The sequence below is a fragment of the Cynoglossus semilaevis genome, chromosome 8 (assembly GCF_000523025.1).
Source record: "Cynoglossus semilaevis isolate Cse_v1.0 chromosome 8, Cse_v1.0, whole genome shotgun sequence".
Classification (NCBI taxonomy): domain Eukaryota; kingdom Metazoa; phylum Chordata; class Actinopteri; order Pleuronectiformes; family Cynoglossidae; genus Cynoglossus; species Cynoglossus semilaevis.
The window spans coordinates 18722200-18741729 of NC_024314.1; the positions used below are offsets into that span (position 1 = coordinate 18722200).

At 40.3% G+C, this 19530-nt stretch overlaps 1 long non-coding RNA gene across 2 annotated transcripts in view; it reads right to left on the bottom strand.

Annotated features, from left to right (window-relative positions):
- Positions 1-7624: 7624 nt before the first annotated feature.
- The window catches only part of LOC107988841 (uncharacterized), a 117522-nt gene continuing 105616 nt past the window's right edge, over positions 7625-19530 (bottom strand). For both annotated transcript variants that reach the window (XR_001760335.2, XR_003050365.1), the window contains exon 4: positions 7625-8028. This is a non-coding gene — a long non-coding RNA (uncharacterized LOC107988841). The remainder of the gene's footprint in view (positions 8029-19530) is intronic.

Here is a 19530-nt window from a genome sequence, read left to right on the forward strand (position 1 = left end):
AATTTCTTCAAAGCAAATGGAATTGGACGAGTAAAAAAGAATGAAAGTAATCATGTGTATACAGTGTTCTTTACACGGCAAAGAATGAACAAATACTATGGATACAATATTTTAGAGGCAGAGTTGACTTGGTTAAAGCACCTTTAGTGGCCCGTATCAAGTCTTTTGACCACATCCAAAATTGTGTTGTTCCACCGTACTAGATAGTGTTGACCCATACTGAAACAACTCCAAATGTGGGCAACATCTCAGCTAAATATTGCCTGATTATGGTTATATCTAGAGCTAGTCAGGTTTTCAAGAGCAGTAAAAACGAAGCCGCAACAAGTCCAACATTAGTAAACGTTGGTAGCCAACGTCGTTGTTACGATGACCCAAGAGACATCTTTGTTTTAGGTTAACGTTGGTAGCCAACGTCGTTGTTACAAGATGTGACCCAAGAGACATCTTTGTTTTAGGTGGGCCCTAGGGTTTGTATGACCCATCAGTGGGCCTGGTCAACTTCATCATGTTGGTGCTTTTGACCAAGAAAATGTAATACTTTTCAGAAATGTAACCAGATAACTAATATCCCACTATTTGGTCCACATATGGTGCAGAATCCAACTATGCAAATTTGGTCACTTTGCTTTTCATTAAAAGAAGTTACTAGCCTCTAATACTACAACTATATTCATACTTATGTAATCTATATGTAGACAGGGAATATGGTAGGTGTAGTTGTATAGTACGGTTAAAGTACAGTGTATTAAACCAAAAAAGGCATGATCTGGCCTCACGTATGGGCCACAGCAGTTGAAATCCAGACTATGGAACGTCAAACTGCCGGCATTGATTTTAAATTGGGACGAGCTTTGATTTCACAATTATGTCGTCTACATCTGGGTAACAAATACTTAGCTATGACAGAGGTACCTCCCCCGTGGGTAACACTACACCATCTCACAGTGGGGTTCAGGCAAAAATGCCACATTTATAAAAGCCAACTGTCAGAGAGAAAAGTGTCACAGCAGATTTTCTGCACTGTGATCTATCCCAAAATTACCCTTTAAAGCAAAGCACGGTAGGGTTCTTCCAAAATCCATTACTGTGATTCCAGCTTCTATTGCAGAACTGTCCGGAACAAAGCGTGTCAACTTTTGTTTTTGTTCTTTGTGGTTTGAGCTTCCGTGTACTGAGATCAAATAAACTGGCGTCTGTAGAGTCTTACATCCAATTCTCAACTCCATTCCCAAACCTGTCATTTTAGATATGTGTGCAAAGACTATAAAGAGTTGCTTTCGTTTCTATGTATTTCAGGTTGTCTGTCCATGGCAACAAGCGTTGCTCTGCATACCTAAAAAAAGGACCTTATCAGAGGTGGATATAAAAAGAATAAAACAAACACCTGTTTTTCAAGTTACATAAAAAGATTTTAAAAAATGTACATAAAGTCAAAATGCAAAGAATAAAATAACTAGCCAGAGATACACAAACGAAGAAGATATCCTTGGTAAGGATTTGACAGGAGGCCACGACATGATCCAAACTTTATTTGGCTAAATACGTGTATCCAAAGTCTGGCTCCAGGCCCGGTTTTGGTACCATGGAATAACATTTTTTTCTTTGATGTTTCTCTGAAAGAATTTTCTTTTCACACACATATTGTTAACTCTAATGTTGCTAACACTCAATTTTTGCTGAATGTTATATTTTCACAACAAAGGAAACTGGACTGGTTTGAAGAGGTTACTCCTCATCTAAGATGCTTCTTCAGTTCTAACTGACTAATGGGAACATTCTGGTAGTTAGCCTCGAGTGGCTGATTACCTAAAAAGGAGGGTCGTTGGAGAAAACACAAGAGATGACCACTCTCAATTCCAAAGTGAGGAATGTTGTGGTCACAGGGATTGAGGTGTGAATGGAGGGGTTGTTAGAGCCCAATGGGAAGAAGGTTCTGGGATGAGAGTTGAAACGTCTTCAAGAAACCAAATCAGTCCAGTTTTAGTTTAATTTCTTAGTACTGCAGTTGGACGGTTTTTGTTAATGTAACGCTAACCTTTATCTATCTTTTAAGGATCTCTCGGAATTTCAGCTAACTTCTAGCAATTCCTGGCAAACTGTTCTCATCTTTTATGAAATTTTAACTGCACCATGGCTAAGGTTTGATAGTGTCCGTTTAATGATCTTAATGCAACTAATTGAACTTGTGATAATTTATCCAGCTTCTCTAATTTCAACCTTGTGTTCATGAATCAACTCTGCTAACCCTTAGCTATTTGAGAAATTATATTTTTTTAATCTCTAACCACCGGTTTAGCTATCCCTGACCACTTATTAATCTTCCATTCAGCAAACTTTACAAAACTCTGAGCTATGATGGCTAGATTATATCCACAATTTTTAAATTAACTTTTAGATTTTGTGTTTTGTGTAATTACTTATTTGATGGTGTCTCGTTTAGTGTTGAATTCAACTCATCCCTTCTCTCAGCTACACTCAGGTGGTGGGTCCTATTTTGCTGCACTTGCTGTATGTACATTATTGCAGTGCTTCAAATCTATCTGTATTTTACTAGCAATGCCATCAGGAGCCTGCTGAGTGAAAAATGGTCCTATAAAGTTTACTGTAGCAAGTGTAGTAATACTTAGGGACTCCTAACTACTCCCCTCTCTTCGTGGCCATTTTTCTATCCAGTGTAACTTGATAGCTCGCTACACTGGGATATGATTGATTGTTTCTCCAAGAGATGGAAATAAAAGTGAATGGGCAAAAAAAAAAAAAAACTGTAGCTGCTTTTACCAGACTCTGACGTGACATCAGTCCAACGTTGAACATGGATTCAAACAGAAAGAAAGCCAACCACCAATTAGACCGGAAACCTCAAACTCATTCTGTCATACACCCATTCATCGCTCTGTTGCTGCCTGTGTCCGATGCTAAATGTCGTCCTTAGCAAAGTTAATTCAGAAAGAAAAACATGGCTGGTTTCAACTAACTCGGTTCATTAATCCCGAAGAAGCTGAGGGAGAATGAGAACCGGACTGTTCTATTCCCATCTTTTTTTTTTGGTCTCTGTGCGTCATTGCACAGGAAAAAGAGCTGAGTGAGACAAGAGTAAGAGTGAACATGTCTGTGAGTGTCAGTGGGTTTATTTTCTATCTAATGGGCGCTGGCTGAAAACAGGAGAAAACAACTCAGGATGTCAAAAAAACAAAAACAAGAAACACTGTGACACTTGATTAACAACGTGCCAGTTTAATGAATAATCTAATTGGTTTTAATAAAAAAAATATTAAGTGCACAATTTTTAAAATTGTGTTTTTGAAATTTGCCTACAAAACTAAAGATGTGTGACATGATAATGCTCGTCTGTACCAGGACTGTTGTAGCTAATATTAGCTGAGGTGTCGCTAACAGAAACTTTGTAGCTAATATTAGCCGTGGTCTCTGAACCAGGACTCTTGTAGCTAATGTTAGCTGTGGTGTCTCTCGCAGGTACGTTGTAGCTAATATTAGCCGTGGTATCTGTACCAGGACTCTTGTAGCTAATAATAGCTCTGGTGTTTGTACCAGAACTGCTGTAACTATTGTTAGCTCTTCAGAGCAACAACGTTTTACATTGTGGAGCTATTATGTACTTGTGATGAGGAAACTCTCGTTTCACAATATTTTTACACAATCACAATAACTAACCATGAACTATCAAATGACCCAAGCATAGCCAAACATTTTTGTTCATTGATGTTGCTTAATGCGTTAGCTGCAAAGACACCACCTACTGGGCTGCAGTGTATGCACCAGTGTAACTGGTGTAGCAAAAATTAGAGAACTCTGAAGTATTATTACTAAGTATTATTGGTTATTAATTGAAGTGAATGTATTTCAGGCCTATAATTGATAATTTAATAATTGAAGTGAATGTATTTCAGGCCTAATATGTACACATTTTAGTTATGGGGTAGACAAAAGACTGTAAAATCATGGAAGTAACTCCACTTCCATGCGGCTATTGTACTGGCACATGCACATGTGCACACCAGTGACTTCTGCTGGTAGTGGCAGCCTCTCCTGCCAATGTCCTTGGCCCCTCATGTAAGGCTGTGGCCTCCTGAGAAGCTCATGATCAAGAAATGGAACAAGCACGTGCACTGATCCCACCATCTTGGCAGGCTGGTAATTAAATATCAGCTGTTGGCACCAAAGTACGTAAATGCTGCTTCCTGCCTGCGCTTCTGTCTATTTCACCCTCTCCAATCCCGACCTCCCCATTTTCACAGATACGGGGTAAGGGCGGTGGGGGTAGGGGGACTATGGGGTGAGCCTGCCAGGTCCCGTTTCTGGCACAGATATTATTAACCTCTTTTTCTGAAGAAGATCCAGATCTGACGTTCAGGCCCCTCGGCTTAACTGGCTTAATGTCTGATGCTTGTTTGGTTCCGTTAAGGGGAGAATAAAAGGAGGAGGAAAATAAGAACATAGCAGGAGGGAAGGGGAACAGATGTAATAAGTCAGGATGTGAGTCGTGTGGGTGGCGTGCAACAGAATGCGGGGGTAAAGAATAGGGGACAGGCTCATAAATAGCGAGGGGCTCATAATTCTGGGGATGTCAGAGGCCAAATGGATATTTTTCCACTGGCAGCGATAAGGCATGTGGGCAACACGCGGAGAGGGGCTTATTAAATTTCCCATAAAAAGCCTATCATTGTGTGGCAGAGCAGGAGTCGTCTGTTAACATGTCACTTTGTGGACGCACGCCTATTGTTCTGGTTCAGACACGTGCACTGCTGACACCGTTCCTGGTGTGGATTTATTAATAATGCTCCATCAAACATATTGGGTCATAATGGCGCGTTTATTGACACCTCGCTAATTTAACTGCACAATCAAGAGGTATTGTGCCGCCGTCTGCGGGTTTGATCACTGGCAGAGGACAAACATTAAAGGGGGAAATCAGACTGGGATCCAAAAGACTCTTTTCTTTTACCAATTCACTCGCACCTTAGATCAGGGGTCATCAACCATAACTGTCGGAGGGCCAGATTTTCAAATTGGAAAAAATAAAAATCAAATTTTTGTCTAACCCATTTGGGGTGGGACACTCAAATTGGTAAAAATAAAAATCATATTATTATTTGATGTTTACGATACTGCAGGCAAAAATTATAATATTGATAAAAAAATTATTTTAAGAGCAATGGTTTAATACCATAAGAAATTTCACTCTCCCCCTAAATCTTACTTTGTCCAAAGTAAGCACTGAATTTAGTGGCTACATGTAAGAGGTTAACTGGAGCGATTGCATCTCTTGAATCAAAAAAGTCTGTTGTTGACTGTGATGTGTGAAAATTGTTTTTTGCTTCACTAGTTTTTTACAACTCAGGTTGTTCACTGTCTTTGAATATACGCATCATCACACATTTCTACAAATTGTCTTTGACTATTCCTCTGCTTGTATAATGTGTCTTTCTTTCAGAGCTCCATACGTCACGGTCGCAGCAGGCTTTGGGCCCAGCCACTGCTGGCAGCAGCCTTAAAAATTGCACATCTTTCCTCGTATAAACAAAAACCTTTTAGGTTTTATATTTTGTATCTAAATTGTACAACATTCTCCATCAGCTCCACATCTCCAGCTCTTATCAGACCAGCAGGAAACCCACTAACTGTGGCTGTGTATATGAACCAGCCGGCACTTTAACCGATTCTGTGCTGCGACCGAAGCCGAGGAGGCTGCTGTCACAGGCAGGGAGGGATTTATCAATCACACAGACTCCGGCTGCTGCAGCTTTTCCTCACTTAGACCTCCAAGTTTTGTTTTTTTTTAAAGATGGAGAGAGATGTGTTGAAGAACAGAGGCGAGTAAATGTAGGAGAATATGTGGGAGAATATCTGGAGATAAGGTTGGCTGTGGTGGGTAATGATTGGAAGTCGGGGGGCTGGAGGGGTTGCGAGGGGGTAGCAAAGCACAGGAGCTGCAGAGGAAGGGGAAGAAGGATTGCAGCCGTGGGCACAATAAAAAAACAAAAAGAAACCGAAGGAGAAGAAAAGAGCCCGTCCCAGACAGCAATCATTAAAGAAGCATTTTCCGATGTGCAATTAATACAGCACACTGGCATTTTGAGACATAAGCCAATTAATGTGGGGTAGATGTAGTCAACATCTAATAATGATGCACGCCGGCTCCTGCTACAGATGTAGAACATCACATCGTTAATGCATCGAGTGCTACCCTGTGTCAACGGTGACGACAAGCGAGATCCAATTATTTATGTCTACATCTCGCTGTCTGCCTTATGCATATGCAGAGTGATTAATTAGAAAGAGCATCCAACACATATGGAACGGTGAGCATGTGTAGGCAAGGCACCGTACACAAGAGGCAAAATTAAAGAAACTCCAAAAGCGTTTGTCGCTGCTAATTAATTCATCTTTTCTCTTCTTCATCGACTCATCTTAACATATTTCGTGTCATTAATCATCGGCTCATCTTAACATATTTCGTGTCATTAAAGTCAAAAAGCATGTTCAGACAACGAGGACAACAACATCTGATCACAGACTAGTGCTCCAGCTGCTCTTACTGAACACTATCCACAGATGAGTCTCTGAATGATTTAAAAAAAAGGGAAATGCTCAGAAGCATTAATGATTATTTGCTAATGACAGACCTAACAAAACACCCTGCCACCGGTAAGTGCTTCTGTAATGAACTCCGCTCAACGCGGAGCGATCAATAAGCCCGTGCACGGTATCTTTTAAGCCTTAGAGACGTACATTAAGGACAGACTTTGCTGTTAAATTAATAAATGTAAGTAATAAAAGCACTTTTACAGAAAGTAAAAGACACCAGATTTTTTCTCTTAAATCAGTCAGAGGTGTTAGATTAGAATAAAAAAAAACCAAAATGTACTTCTTTGAATTGAATTACTACCTATATATATTGAGTAAAGTAGGAACAAATAAGCGAGCAGAACAGATTCACAGAAATGCTAAAATTATTAAAAATGGTTAAACACTAGAATACATTACTGGGAGTTAGGAAATAGGCAAAAATGTAGTACTGATAGCTAAATTAGCCAAACATGTTTAACGAGCAGCAGAGCTTTTTAAAAATAATAGCAAAAAAGGCTAACAGAAATAACATTTAGGAAAACTTTATAGTTAAACAGATTAGCTGTGCACACGTTCAAAAGACAGCTAGAGTTTCAGCTTCAGCAAAATAGGAGTACTGTATAGGAGAGGAGTGGAGTTCATTCTGGGTCGGCCAGCGAAGGTCGCCGGAAGCGGCGACTTTATCTATTCATTCACATGAAATGGTCTGAATCACAATGTAAAAAAGATTTCTAATTGGGCATTTATGAAACTGTTGACTGAGTCACATCCGTCCGCTCACACCACATTCTATCTTTTACTGCACACAGAACGCACCTCCAAAGAAAGTGGTACATAAATGCCTTCAAGGACGCGTTATGAAATGAAGCCGCTGCCTTTATGAGGTGGAGGTGAAAATAATTCATGACTAGCAGTTTAAGAAAAGCCACATATGCAACAGAATAAAGGCCGAGTCTCTGACAATGTCATGGCTGTGTGACGGCTCTCGGCAGCTCGTCTCCGGCTGCCTCTGTTTGGCTGACTTCCTGGCTACACGGCAACGTCCCTGCAACTGTGCAGGCCTCGCTGCTCGATTGACTACAGAATGGTGAATATGTATAGAGCCAAGTCTTGAATAATGTATTGGAATCAGATATCATACATTCAGTGTAGTGGCTGGGGCTCCAACTGTCACGCACAGTGGCTTCGTATTTGATGTGGATTCACACTCTCAGATATAGAAAAAAACTGTGATAATAATTCATAGTCATGGCAGCTGTGGGAGTTTTGTAGGGTCACCTGAATTCATACATTTGAAAATAAAACACTGGAGATAAAAGAGGCAGAGATGATTTCATTACAAGGCGGCACTGTACCTCTGTATGGCCAGAGTGACGTGAAGGAGGATGACCGTCGACCAACTGGAGCAGAGACGTCGTTTTTTCTTCAATGCGGTGTCTGAAAAGGGAAAGAAAGTACATATAAGGGTATTATCAGTCACAATACTAGGCTGGGATGGTCAAAATGTAAATCCACAGCTCGGAGATTCAAATAGCAGACTGGTTAAGGCAGAAATGTAGATATGTCTTCAAGAAAAGGACAATTACTTGAAGGCGGCAATTTATCATAAAGTGGATCAAGTCCTCACACTCAGCTTTTTCATCTTAAAGCAACATATTTCTATTCAGATTTGTGGAAATATCACATGCTTATATTTGTGTTGGTTGATTGTAGAATGTTTGGGCAAAATCTTATAAACAAAAAATATAATGTACAATTAACATGTAAGATTATACCTAAAATTTCAAAGAAAATCCTGCACATATCACATATGCCGCCATCTAGCAGCGTCAACTGGAATTACACTAGATTAACTGTAACGCATGAAACGTAAAAGGTTGGACGACAGTCTTTACCTTGTACCTGTTTTTGGCGGGCCGGATTAGAAAGCTCAGTGGGCGTTTGGCGGGCTGGATTAGAAAGCTCAGTGGGCTGTATCTGGCCCACGAGCCGTTTTTGCCCTTTTCTATTTTAGAGCAACTCATTATTATATTTTTATTTTCCTTGAGCTACTTGGTAAACACAGCTTTAGAAAACCTAGGGATTTTTAAGGAATGGTAGTAACATTAATTAAACATCAGAAAAGCTTAGTATTTTATTTATTTTTTATTTTTTAGGAAAATATTTTATTCCAAATGCTCACTTGAAGAATCCAGGGTGTAATCTAGAACCTTCTGCAGGGCACCACTGGACCAGTTTGCCCCCCCGACCCCCTTGCCCCCACAGCCAAGACATTCACAGGGCCTTAATAAATGATCTATGCTAAGGTTCCTTTGCAGGACTCCAATACTTTCACCGTTCTGTTCCAGATTCAGTTCCCTCGGACACGAGAACACACCTCCCTGCTCTCAGCTGCGTTTAGACACCAGAGACATGAATGATCACAGACACTTTTATTTCAGTTTTCCTTTGATTTTGCTCTATTCCAGCCTGAACCTTTAGAAGGTAACAACAGCTAAAATCCCAGCAGCTGCCTTCAAGCAATCACCGAGGAATCACCCGAGGAGAGCTGCAGGTTTAAAGTCCTAAATCCAAAAAGTGCTCCCCTAACCCCAGAGTCATGAACCTCTTATGTCTTTTTTAGCACCGCTCTCACTGTAACATGTTCCACTTGATGGATGGGATGTTCGTCTGGACTTCAGCCATTGGATATCACCACCAGACCTCTAAAGACCGACCGGTGCGCAGAATTTATTTTTATTTTCCATGTAGCCAAGGTGTCTGAACAAACTCTGCTTTGATTTTTCTCACTGGCTTCAGGGATTTTATGCAGCACGTGTTCCATCGACATGTAGACCAGCAGCATCAATTCGGTAAAGTAAACAGTTCTCGGGAAATCCTATTTTTATGTGTGACCGTAAGTAATTGAGCCGCAAGTTTGCAAGGGTCTTTCGCTGAGCCGTAGCTTAAGGTCTAACCTCAATCTGTCAGGTTTGTGCGGAATCCATCCCCATCTCCCTCTTCATCACACTCCATATACATACAGGTTAAAGCCCAAGGTGGTGCTGCTCTTTTATATATTATACAACTATTTGAGCTGGGAGCATATGAATTATTTACCAGCCTCATATGGTGCTGTAAGGGTTGAGCACACAGTATGGTATTAAGCTGAAACGGGATCTTCAAAAGGAAGAAAAAAGAAAAAAAAAAACTTTTAGTGGAAGAAACATTATTCCTTCTCATTAATCCTTAAATTCATAAGAAATAAAACTGCTTATGTCAACACACCCCTTGGTTTTACTGCTGCGGTTTCATTTGTCTAATAATATCTGGAACTGTCACACGGTGGGAGATGTGATTAGCCGCAAGGTCCCTGGTTTGATTCCCTGTCTTTTTGCATGGACTACAAATGTGGGTTTTCAACTGGTAAATCAGTTTCCTCCCACAGTCCCTGAACACACCGGGTTAGCCTAACTGAACACTCTAATATGGCCATACTGTAGGTGAGAACTCTAGTATATTGACTCTCTTTGGATGTAGCTTTATGGGAATGGGTACATCCTTGACATGTACTGTAGTACTGCATGACAAGTGGCCCACGATGTGGTTAACAGCTGGGATGTGGACCACTTATAATCTTCCTTCTATCTTAATATTCCCTTTTAGAGTCCTTTGTTCGGGGGCCGCTGGAAAACATGGCCACTAGAAATCTCACAGGTGTACTCAGAATGTAGGCTGCAAATATTTTCTGGCTGTTCGGCCCAACATCGAACAAATAAAAGGAACGCTTTATGTTTAATTCAGGATGTTGGTAAATGGTAAATGTAGAATCTTGGCCACCAAATGTGGGCCACAAGTGGCCGATTAACTTTCCAGTTGTTTGGCTGAACCATTTTTAATTCTCTAATACTATCTATTCTGGTTGTTTTCAAATGGTATCAGCATCTTCATCTCCACCCACGCCCCCATGCACCCTGATCTCCACATCTTTTCAAAGCTGTCTGTTACTCTGAATGGTTAACCATAGGGTTTAAAAGAAGAAGTCCAACTCGATTACCCCCCAATTTTTGTTATTTTATACGATAGAAAAATGCAGGAAAAACATGAATACAGAATCACTGCTGGCAGCCGCACACGTGAATTAGATAAAATAGACGGCTCCACAAAGGACTCAGTGCAAATTATCACATACACCACGCTGTGCACTAAACATTCAGGCAGCTCGGCTTCTCATGTGGAGCCGCCGCTGACCCCTGGTTAAACAGACAGCAGTTGCCAGCAGTAGATCATATCAACTTTCACTAATTAAAGTTATTTCCCTGAGTATCTTCACAACAGAAAATTAAAGTTGACTGGTGTCTGGCTGAAATGATCTCCCCCAGCCGATGCCTTCGTCCTGTCAAAGAATGTCTGTGTGGAGAGATTTACTGTGCACTCGCTGCATCCAGTCCGTTCCATGCCAGCTGACATTGGGTGAAAGACAGTGTACCATCCTGGATAGGTCATCGGCCCATCAGTGGGCTGACATTCAGAGAAACACAACCGGGCTCATAATCACAGCCATGGTTAATTAACCCAGACCCCTACGCTCTTTCTGGACTGTGCAGGATGAAGCCCAAATACTCAATGGACAGAATCCAAGTAGAAAGGTCAACTTTAGATCCCGCCTTGTAAAGTTCTGAAATAAGACAGGAACTAATGACACAGCACTAATTCAGCGCCCACGTAATAAAACGGGTCACTTTTATCATGTAGGTATCCTGATGTGTACTGCATCTCAGGTAAAGAAAATAGATGGCAAGACAACATCTTTTGGCAACATACAGTCGGTCTAATAAAAGTAGGTCATCAAAACAAAGCCAACATTCTAGACATCAAATGCGGGCCACTAAATGTGAGTCATTTGTATAAAGCAGAATGCTCCTGCCCATATTTGGAACAAGGTATTTAAATCTATTTTTTTTTCTAACAAAATAGATTAGCTTTGATTGTTTGACTGAGATGTGACCCATATACTGAACACCAGATTTGGGCCAGGAAAAAAAAAGGTTTATTACATTACAAGATGTGGGCTAAAGTATTTAGTCTGTGTGGCCAATCACTTTATCAGAACAACTCGGGATTGTTGACACATACAGATTATTGACAATGTGGGCCAAATAAATCAGATTCTATACATCATCAATATTGTTTGAGGGGAAAGTGATAATCTACCAGAGTCTGTACTAGCAACTGTGGTGATAAAAACGTTTACTTGGCCCACCTTCAGCTTTGAATCATTTAAAGACATTTTAGTTGAATATTCCTGTTTTCTCTGATGCACTAAAAAGACAACAGTGAGGTTAAAGTACAGAATTATAACAGTAATCATCGAGAAAAAGGGTCAGACGAGAGAAGTTTGTTTGTTTTTGAGGTTGTGTTTGTGTGTCAGAATTTGAAAGGTGAGGTTAAAAATAAGACTGTTAGGGGAAAAAAAATGCTGAAATGACCTTTATGGCAGGATCGTGAAGAATGCGTGATGATGGTGCATTTGTTAAGAGGTGCTTCAGCGTTGATTTGCTGACATCTCTGAGTGCTTTTTGATTTTTAGGGGAAGAGTGCAGGAAAATAAAAAAGAACTAACAGCTGCACTCAAAGGGTAAACATCACTTTTGGAAGTGGTGGACGCTGCCATGTGTCCCGGCATCTGTGGGAAAACACACTCTGTGTGATTACAGCTTTTCAAAACTCTCTAGACTTTGACTCTTAAGCTATTTAGCTTTGCATAAATGACTTACAGCCACACACAAGTACAGCGTGTGTGGTTGTTGTCGACCTAAGTATCTAATGATAGTTTACGCATGTGAATATTAAAGCTGATTTAACAGCAGCAGGGTGGGGTTGTGTAAATTTGAGGTAAGTGCCACCAGAGCCGATCATGAGACTTCATTTAAAAGCTCCATTTCCCTGGTTTATTTTGGTATATCCAACGAAGCCATCACTCACGTTTATGGAATGCTCAGAGTTTTATGGATCCAGATGGAGAATCCTGGAATAATTTTTCACTCCTTCAGTCAAGTCAATATAATTAAAACTTAAGGGATTCACCTCTGAATTAATTAATGTCATCATATCCCAGAATGCATTTTCCTTACTGGTATACTTTACATTCCCTGAGTAATATGAATGTAGACAATGTCTTTACTCTTTATCTCTGACCTTTACTCTTTAACTGCAAATTTATGTTAAAAATTTTGTTTTAGGTAACATTGGAATCTTTCTTTTGGAATTTATCATTTATTTTACAACAATCAGGTTTAATTTATCTTTATATATATATAAATAATATTATATTATATTGTTTTTCGTCATTTATTATCATAACTTTATCTTATCCTTAACACAAATTAGCTAATGTGGTACTTGTGGATTATTGGTTGGCTGATATTTATCAATCGGTCTGGAGTCTGATTTTATTTTTATAGTAATTTTTTAAAAAAAATACCACTTTTTAAATTATATTTATGTTGCTCAACATTTACTAGCAATAAAACAAATGCATTGGTTTTTTAAAATATTGTACCTGTGAAAAGTTCTCGCAATTCTAATATAATTTTTTATAGATCAATTTTAGAATGATCATATGAAAGATCACAGAAGCCCAGGTACAATTTCACCTCAAGTGCTTTTAGTGAACCGTGTTCTGAATGCATTCAAATCACCTGTTCAATCACTAAAAAGATAATCCTTGCCGTGTACAGTCACTGAATCTTATTAGCAGAGGAACAACACCAGGCCTAAAACAAGGTCTGTTTTGAGTCTTCTCTGGCTCGGGATCCACTGGGGCCAAACAACAAATAGGATTACACGGTCTACGGCCACTGCAAACACGTCGAAGCAAGACGACGCCACGGTTAAACACACGATTATACCTCCCGACATGAGGTGATTACGAATCAGTGAGAAGTAAGGGGTGACAGATGCTAAAGTGATTGTCAATGACAGCGTGTCATCCGAGAGCTCATAAAAACAGCGGCTGAAATAAAACAGCATCCACATCTTTCTATAACACTTACATAAAACAAAAGTGTTCAAATACTGTGGTCTGTATAAATCTTCAAGGTAAAATATGAGTATACGTTTACGATCTGAGTCAGTGGTGTCTGAACTATTTCCAAGAAGGACATATTTCTCTTACGTAAAATACAGGGCAACATTTGACATCGGAATTGACGTCTACAAAAATTACATCGCCACCAGATATTATTCGTCCTATTTGAAATGAAACCTTCCAAAAATTACATCGCCATCAGATATTATTCGTCCTATTTGAAATGATAGGACTATCATTCTAGACTTAAGTCTTATAGTGTTATGTCTTATTGCTACCATGCTAGCGTGTAGCTAGCTAGTGCATTTAGTTAGTATTTTTGTATACTAACATATGTAATAATGATTGAATAGTTAATACATGTTAGAACACACATTCTAGTAGATGGTTACATATCTGTGGGTTTGCAAAGGAGGTTTTAGAATGATATGATTAACACAAACATAATTAAAGCATCTGTGCAGTTAGCCTACTGTTACCAGGAAGCACCAAATCAAAGCTAGCATAATAGCAAAATCAAAGCATGATTATAGACTGGCATAGAAATAGCTAATGGCTAACAGGAAAAGTGGCAACAAAAAGGCAGTGACCAAACAGTAACGTATGGAAAGATTAGCTGAGGTTTAAACCTGTTTTTTCTCAAGGTTATTACAGCCATCGACGGTAAGGCATTTATTCTATAGCTGTTAAATCGAAGCACTTATAGATATGGGGGTGTAAGTATGTTAAATATCAACATTTTCTTTCATATTTTATCCTTAAATACATGAAAATGAAATTTTACTATTGGGAGGAAAAAGCTGCGGCATCTGGAGCAAAAAAGAAAATATAGGCTACACTCAGGGCGCAGGGTATCAAATTATGAATAAATAACCTAACATGCTGTTAGCCTCGGGACAAAACACACACACTATTAGCTTCTTTTCCAGCAAAATAAAACATTTAAAAGACAAAAAAAATTATCAGGAAACAAATGTCAGGTCTTTATACTTCCGTTTTTCTTCACGTCCATTCATTCTCTTTTTTTGTCTCCTCCTCCTCCTCCTCCTCCTCCATCTTCAGCCTCCAAAAAGCCCTTCTCTGATAAATATTAATATCATCACCCATGTGTCTGGGCTGGGCTTACTCACAGCCAAATGATCCTCACACAGAATAATGAAGCCGCTGGGATCCAGGTGAGAGGACGGAGGGAGGTTGATGTAACAGGCTGCCTTGTCAGGTAGGTTTCATCCATAATTTAACACCCGGGGAAGAAGATTGGAGATATAGAAAGAGACGTGAGGAATTAGCCCCATAACCTCGGATAGATGTGCAAATGTGTGTGTGTGGGGAGGACACTTGGGGAGAGGGAGGTTGGAGGGGTAAATGTAATGAGAAGGTAACCCCAGAGAGATTAAGTGCACAAACAGCCCTGCAGCAGCCAAGTTTTTAGGATATGTGATCGATGTGATTAAGAGGAAAAAGACATCATATACACATATACATCTTCCTGCTGGGAGAACATTTGCCAGTGGACCACAGGGTTTCTGGTTTCTGGTTCAGTCCAGGATGCAGTAATACAACAACCAAGGTGATGATCAATGCAAAGATACCTGCAAACAACAACACACTACCCTGCCTCCCTCCCTACTGCCACCGCAGGACATTCCAGCATTCACGCAATTTCAGGAACGTGGATTTTATCCGTTACCCCGTTGACATTTAGTACGAACAAGACAAACTAGCTTGTTGACAGACACGGTTGTCTACAACCTCAGTCTTTCCAGATGTCAGTGTGTCCACACGAATCGGACAAAGAGGAAAAACAATGTGGTTATCGATCTGGCCGACCTCTGACCTCTGCACTCTAACCTGGCTATAATCACACACTGCAGCCTGACAAATATTATATCACGTTCCTGCTGCCAACATGGTGATGAACGTCGCCTCCTCCTGGGGAACAGAGCCGTGTATTTCCATTATGTGTTGATTTAAACCTCTGCAGATTCACTTACTCTACTGAATGATGCATTGCCATCTGAAACGCAAATTATAAGCTGGCCCCGAGAAAATTTAATTCATTTTAAAGACTTTCTCAAGGGCAAGAAATTTATATCCCACCTCCTCTTTATAGTCGTGCTTTACGTGGGATGCTCCCATCCGTCAATGGTGTTTCCTTTCTGCTGAATAACAGAAAGTAGTCATTGAGAATTTTCAAGTTTACACAAAGTCTTCTGAGGTAACGGTTGTGGGTTCTTTAGCGTCATGCACCACGTATTAGTCTGCTGGTTTTCAGTTCAGTCCACAGATTATCAATGGGATTAAAACCAACTAGCAGGCTGTGGAACTTGTGTTATCAATAGGTGGACCGTGGGCAATATGCTGCTCCGACACAACCTCAATGCGGCCCAGTCCGTGGGCGATAAACTGAGGGAATCACACATGCCACGTAATAAGAAAAGACCACGAATGGAACTCTCTCCTTAGCTCTGTAACACACAGACCACAATGGGACTTCTTTTAAAAATGTAGGTTTACAATAACTGCAGAAATACCACAAACGGGTGAACCAATCAGGATTGAGGAACATTAAACATCATCCTCCAAGAGGGACTCACACAGATGTTTCCCTACTTTGGTGGTCAATGTCATTTGTCTGTGGTGGAGGAAACAGTTGACGCTGATCAACAATCGTCGGTCCCCATTGGCCGATATTCCTCTCCGTTCCACCTACTGTAAGCTCTGATGCAGCCATATTGATAGAGCCGACAAGGACAAATGTAAATTCCCACAATGAGCAGGTGTTGGAGATCGAAAGCCGACGGAAGTTACAACCAAATCCCATAAATATTCCACACTGTAAACGGCTCATCTACATTTCATTTGTCAACGTTGTATAATTGTTTGAAATAATGTATAAATAGCTCGCAGCTTGACATACAAGTGATTCATCGGCTTGTCAATCACCGTCTGCAGCTGTTCCTGGGTCTGTGTGAGCGTTCTTTATTTGCACATAATTATCAGCACTGCGAGCACGTGCAGATTCACAACCAGTTTCCCGCCCTTCTTTCTGCAAGAATCTGTCCTGCTTTTTGTTGAATATGCATTCGCATTACCGAGTAGCATCCATTACTTATGAACATGTGCGTTCATCTTTGTAAAGACAACAGTTGCCGGAGCAGCTCATGGACAAACCTGTGAGCCGGGGCCCCACAGTCACTGCAGGGCCAGGGGCCAAGCAGCAGCCAGATTGATCAGAATCCCCTTTACTTCCCCCGGAGGACCACTAGCTGTCATCATGCCACGTCCTTGCTGTCCAACAGCCTCCTCTGCTGTCACACTCACACACATTCCTTGCAAACCACACACACACACACCCAACTACAGTAGTGGCCCGGTCCTAACGACTCAGCAGTTTGTGCACAGCCGGAGTCGGTACTAGTCTGAGTTAAGAGGCAGGAATCAGCTCTCAGCAGGATGCGATGAACTGCAGCGGCCTTTGAAACTGAACAGATTGCAAATCTTTAGCATCATGTGGTCACTGCTTCCACCTAAAGACTCTTTAAAGGCAGTGAAAAGCACAACAATAAGAGTGTGTGCCTAACCTTTGAATTACAGCAAAAGTGTTGCTAAAGCGGTCGGAAGTTTTTTCGGTGCGTCTGAGTTCAGTAGGAGGAACATTTGAATGGTTTTTGTTCAGTGAAGTTTGGATATAAAGTATAAAGAGACTCGAGACAAATGTGACAGGAAGGAGTTCAGATCCTTTTTCTAATTTCATTCCCGGGTGTGTTCGTACATGGAGGAGATCCAGAAAACAAAAGGAGAGTTTGTACGGTTTAACCTACAGCCTTGACGCCGCACAATAAATCCCTGCATCCTCTCAATAGCAGGTCAAAGCCCAGAGATTTTATATTAGCTGGTTTTCACCACTTCAGCAGCTTGTTTTCACGTTTGTCCTTGGAAAGAATGAGGTCTTTGTGTGTGTGTTTGAGCGTGTGCGTGTGTGTGTGCGTGCACGTTTGTGTATGTGTGGGTTAGAGTGCCAGTCTCGACCCTAAAAGTTGGTCCACTTTTTACTAAGGCCTTTAAAACTTCGAATCTGCAGCATGGAATTAACTACCAACGTGGTATGACAGAAAACAACAATGGAACTGATTTTTGTGCGTGATTTGAATTTTTTTTTTTTATTATTTTGGCTGTCTGGCTGCCCTCACACCACTGTTTTAGCCAAACGTGCATGAAAATGCTACCACAATTAGTCACTCACTCTTGATGCTCCTGGGACTGAATCAAGCTGAGAACAAGCTAACTTGTAGCGATGTCAATTTCTTTTGGTCTGAGGTCAAGAATTTTACATGTTTGTTTGGAGGAGAAACAAATCCAAAGACTCTAAAGCACAAAGGACCAATCAGATGATTGGTAATTAAACCCAGCCACTGTGATGACACCGTGATGCAGCAGCCGTTCCTGGAGTTTCTGAATAAACATTGAAGGTACTGCTAGTGAAGAGCTCTGTACTGTAATTGTACACAATAGTACAACTTCACAACTAGGATGATGCCAGACTTCGTTCAAAAAAATAATAATATATGATATTTTTATTAGATTTTAAGGTGGTGTGCTACATTTTTTGGAAATGGCTTTTATAATTAGAAACCCTGAAATCAAATTTCATCCAGCGATTTCTAAAACCATTTGATCTCTGCTTATCCTACTCTGTCTCTTTCAATTTCACTCAGTTGACACTAAGCATTTTTTAATATTATAGTACAAATGAGTCAGAGCTCTGAGTCATCACATCAGGGAAATTGCAGGGAGTCCAAAGGAATTGGTAGAGGGGATAAAATGGGGCATCAGTGAATCCAGGCACAGACTGTGAGAATTAGCTTTAGTCTGTCCCAAGGTGAGGATCTGCTGTTTGTCAATTAACATGTCTCTGTAAGGCTCCTTCCTTCAGGTGGTGTCAGCAAGGCTTAGGAGGGTCAGTGACGCTAATCTGAGCTTAGGAAAATAACATTTAGCAGTGGTTTGGACTTTTCTTGGCTCAGACTGCAGATTTCATGATGACTAAACAAACAGAAATGTTTGAAGTCTGTGACTACCCTTCGTACATTCATTAGCTCGTAAAAAAATACCCTAAGCTCAACTTCTGCATTAATCTGTACTGAGGACACAGCAATGGAAGGTGAACGTTAAAAATCATAAATGGTCAGTAACTGAAGTGAAAAATACACTAATTCTACTTCTGCTTTTTGCATTTATATAAAAACGTTGCTAAAGTTTAGCGAGAACTAGCTTTAATACCCAATAAAAAGGCAATAAACCACTTTAAAGAACTACACAAGGATGATTTAAAAACTATAAGGATGGCAAAAATATACAAATAATTACACATCACCCAGATCACTAATAGTTAGCACAGGAAGAGCTTAAGGTTGATTTGTACTGTGGCTAAAAAGAAACAATGAACAAACAAAAGTACAACACATAAAAAATAAGGCATTACCCATAATACAGCAAAAAGCTAAATAATCGCCAGCTAGCTTAAGGTTAGCAACAATAAACTCTGCACAGAGATTGCAAAATGTTATCCAGAACACTACAAAAAGATAACGCTAGCCAAACAGCAGAAGGTTCGTTTCAACCCACCTTAAGGTGAGCTGCCAAATAGCGAAAGGCTACTTAGCCACAAGATAACCGAAGGTTATAAAACAAAGTGAATTCATATTAATATCCATATTTAGCCTCGGCATAACTAAAGAGCTGTTAACAACAGATGACCAAACCGCCCAGAGCAAATACTGCGTTGGTAGTAGTCCGTAGTCTACCAGGGTGCTTTAGCTAACAGTTTGTATTTCATCAGGCGATATAATTTAACACACAGGAATTGA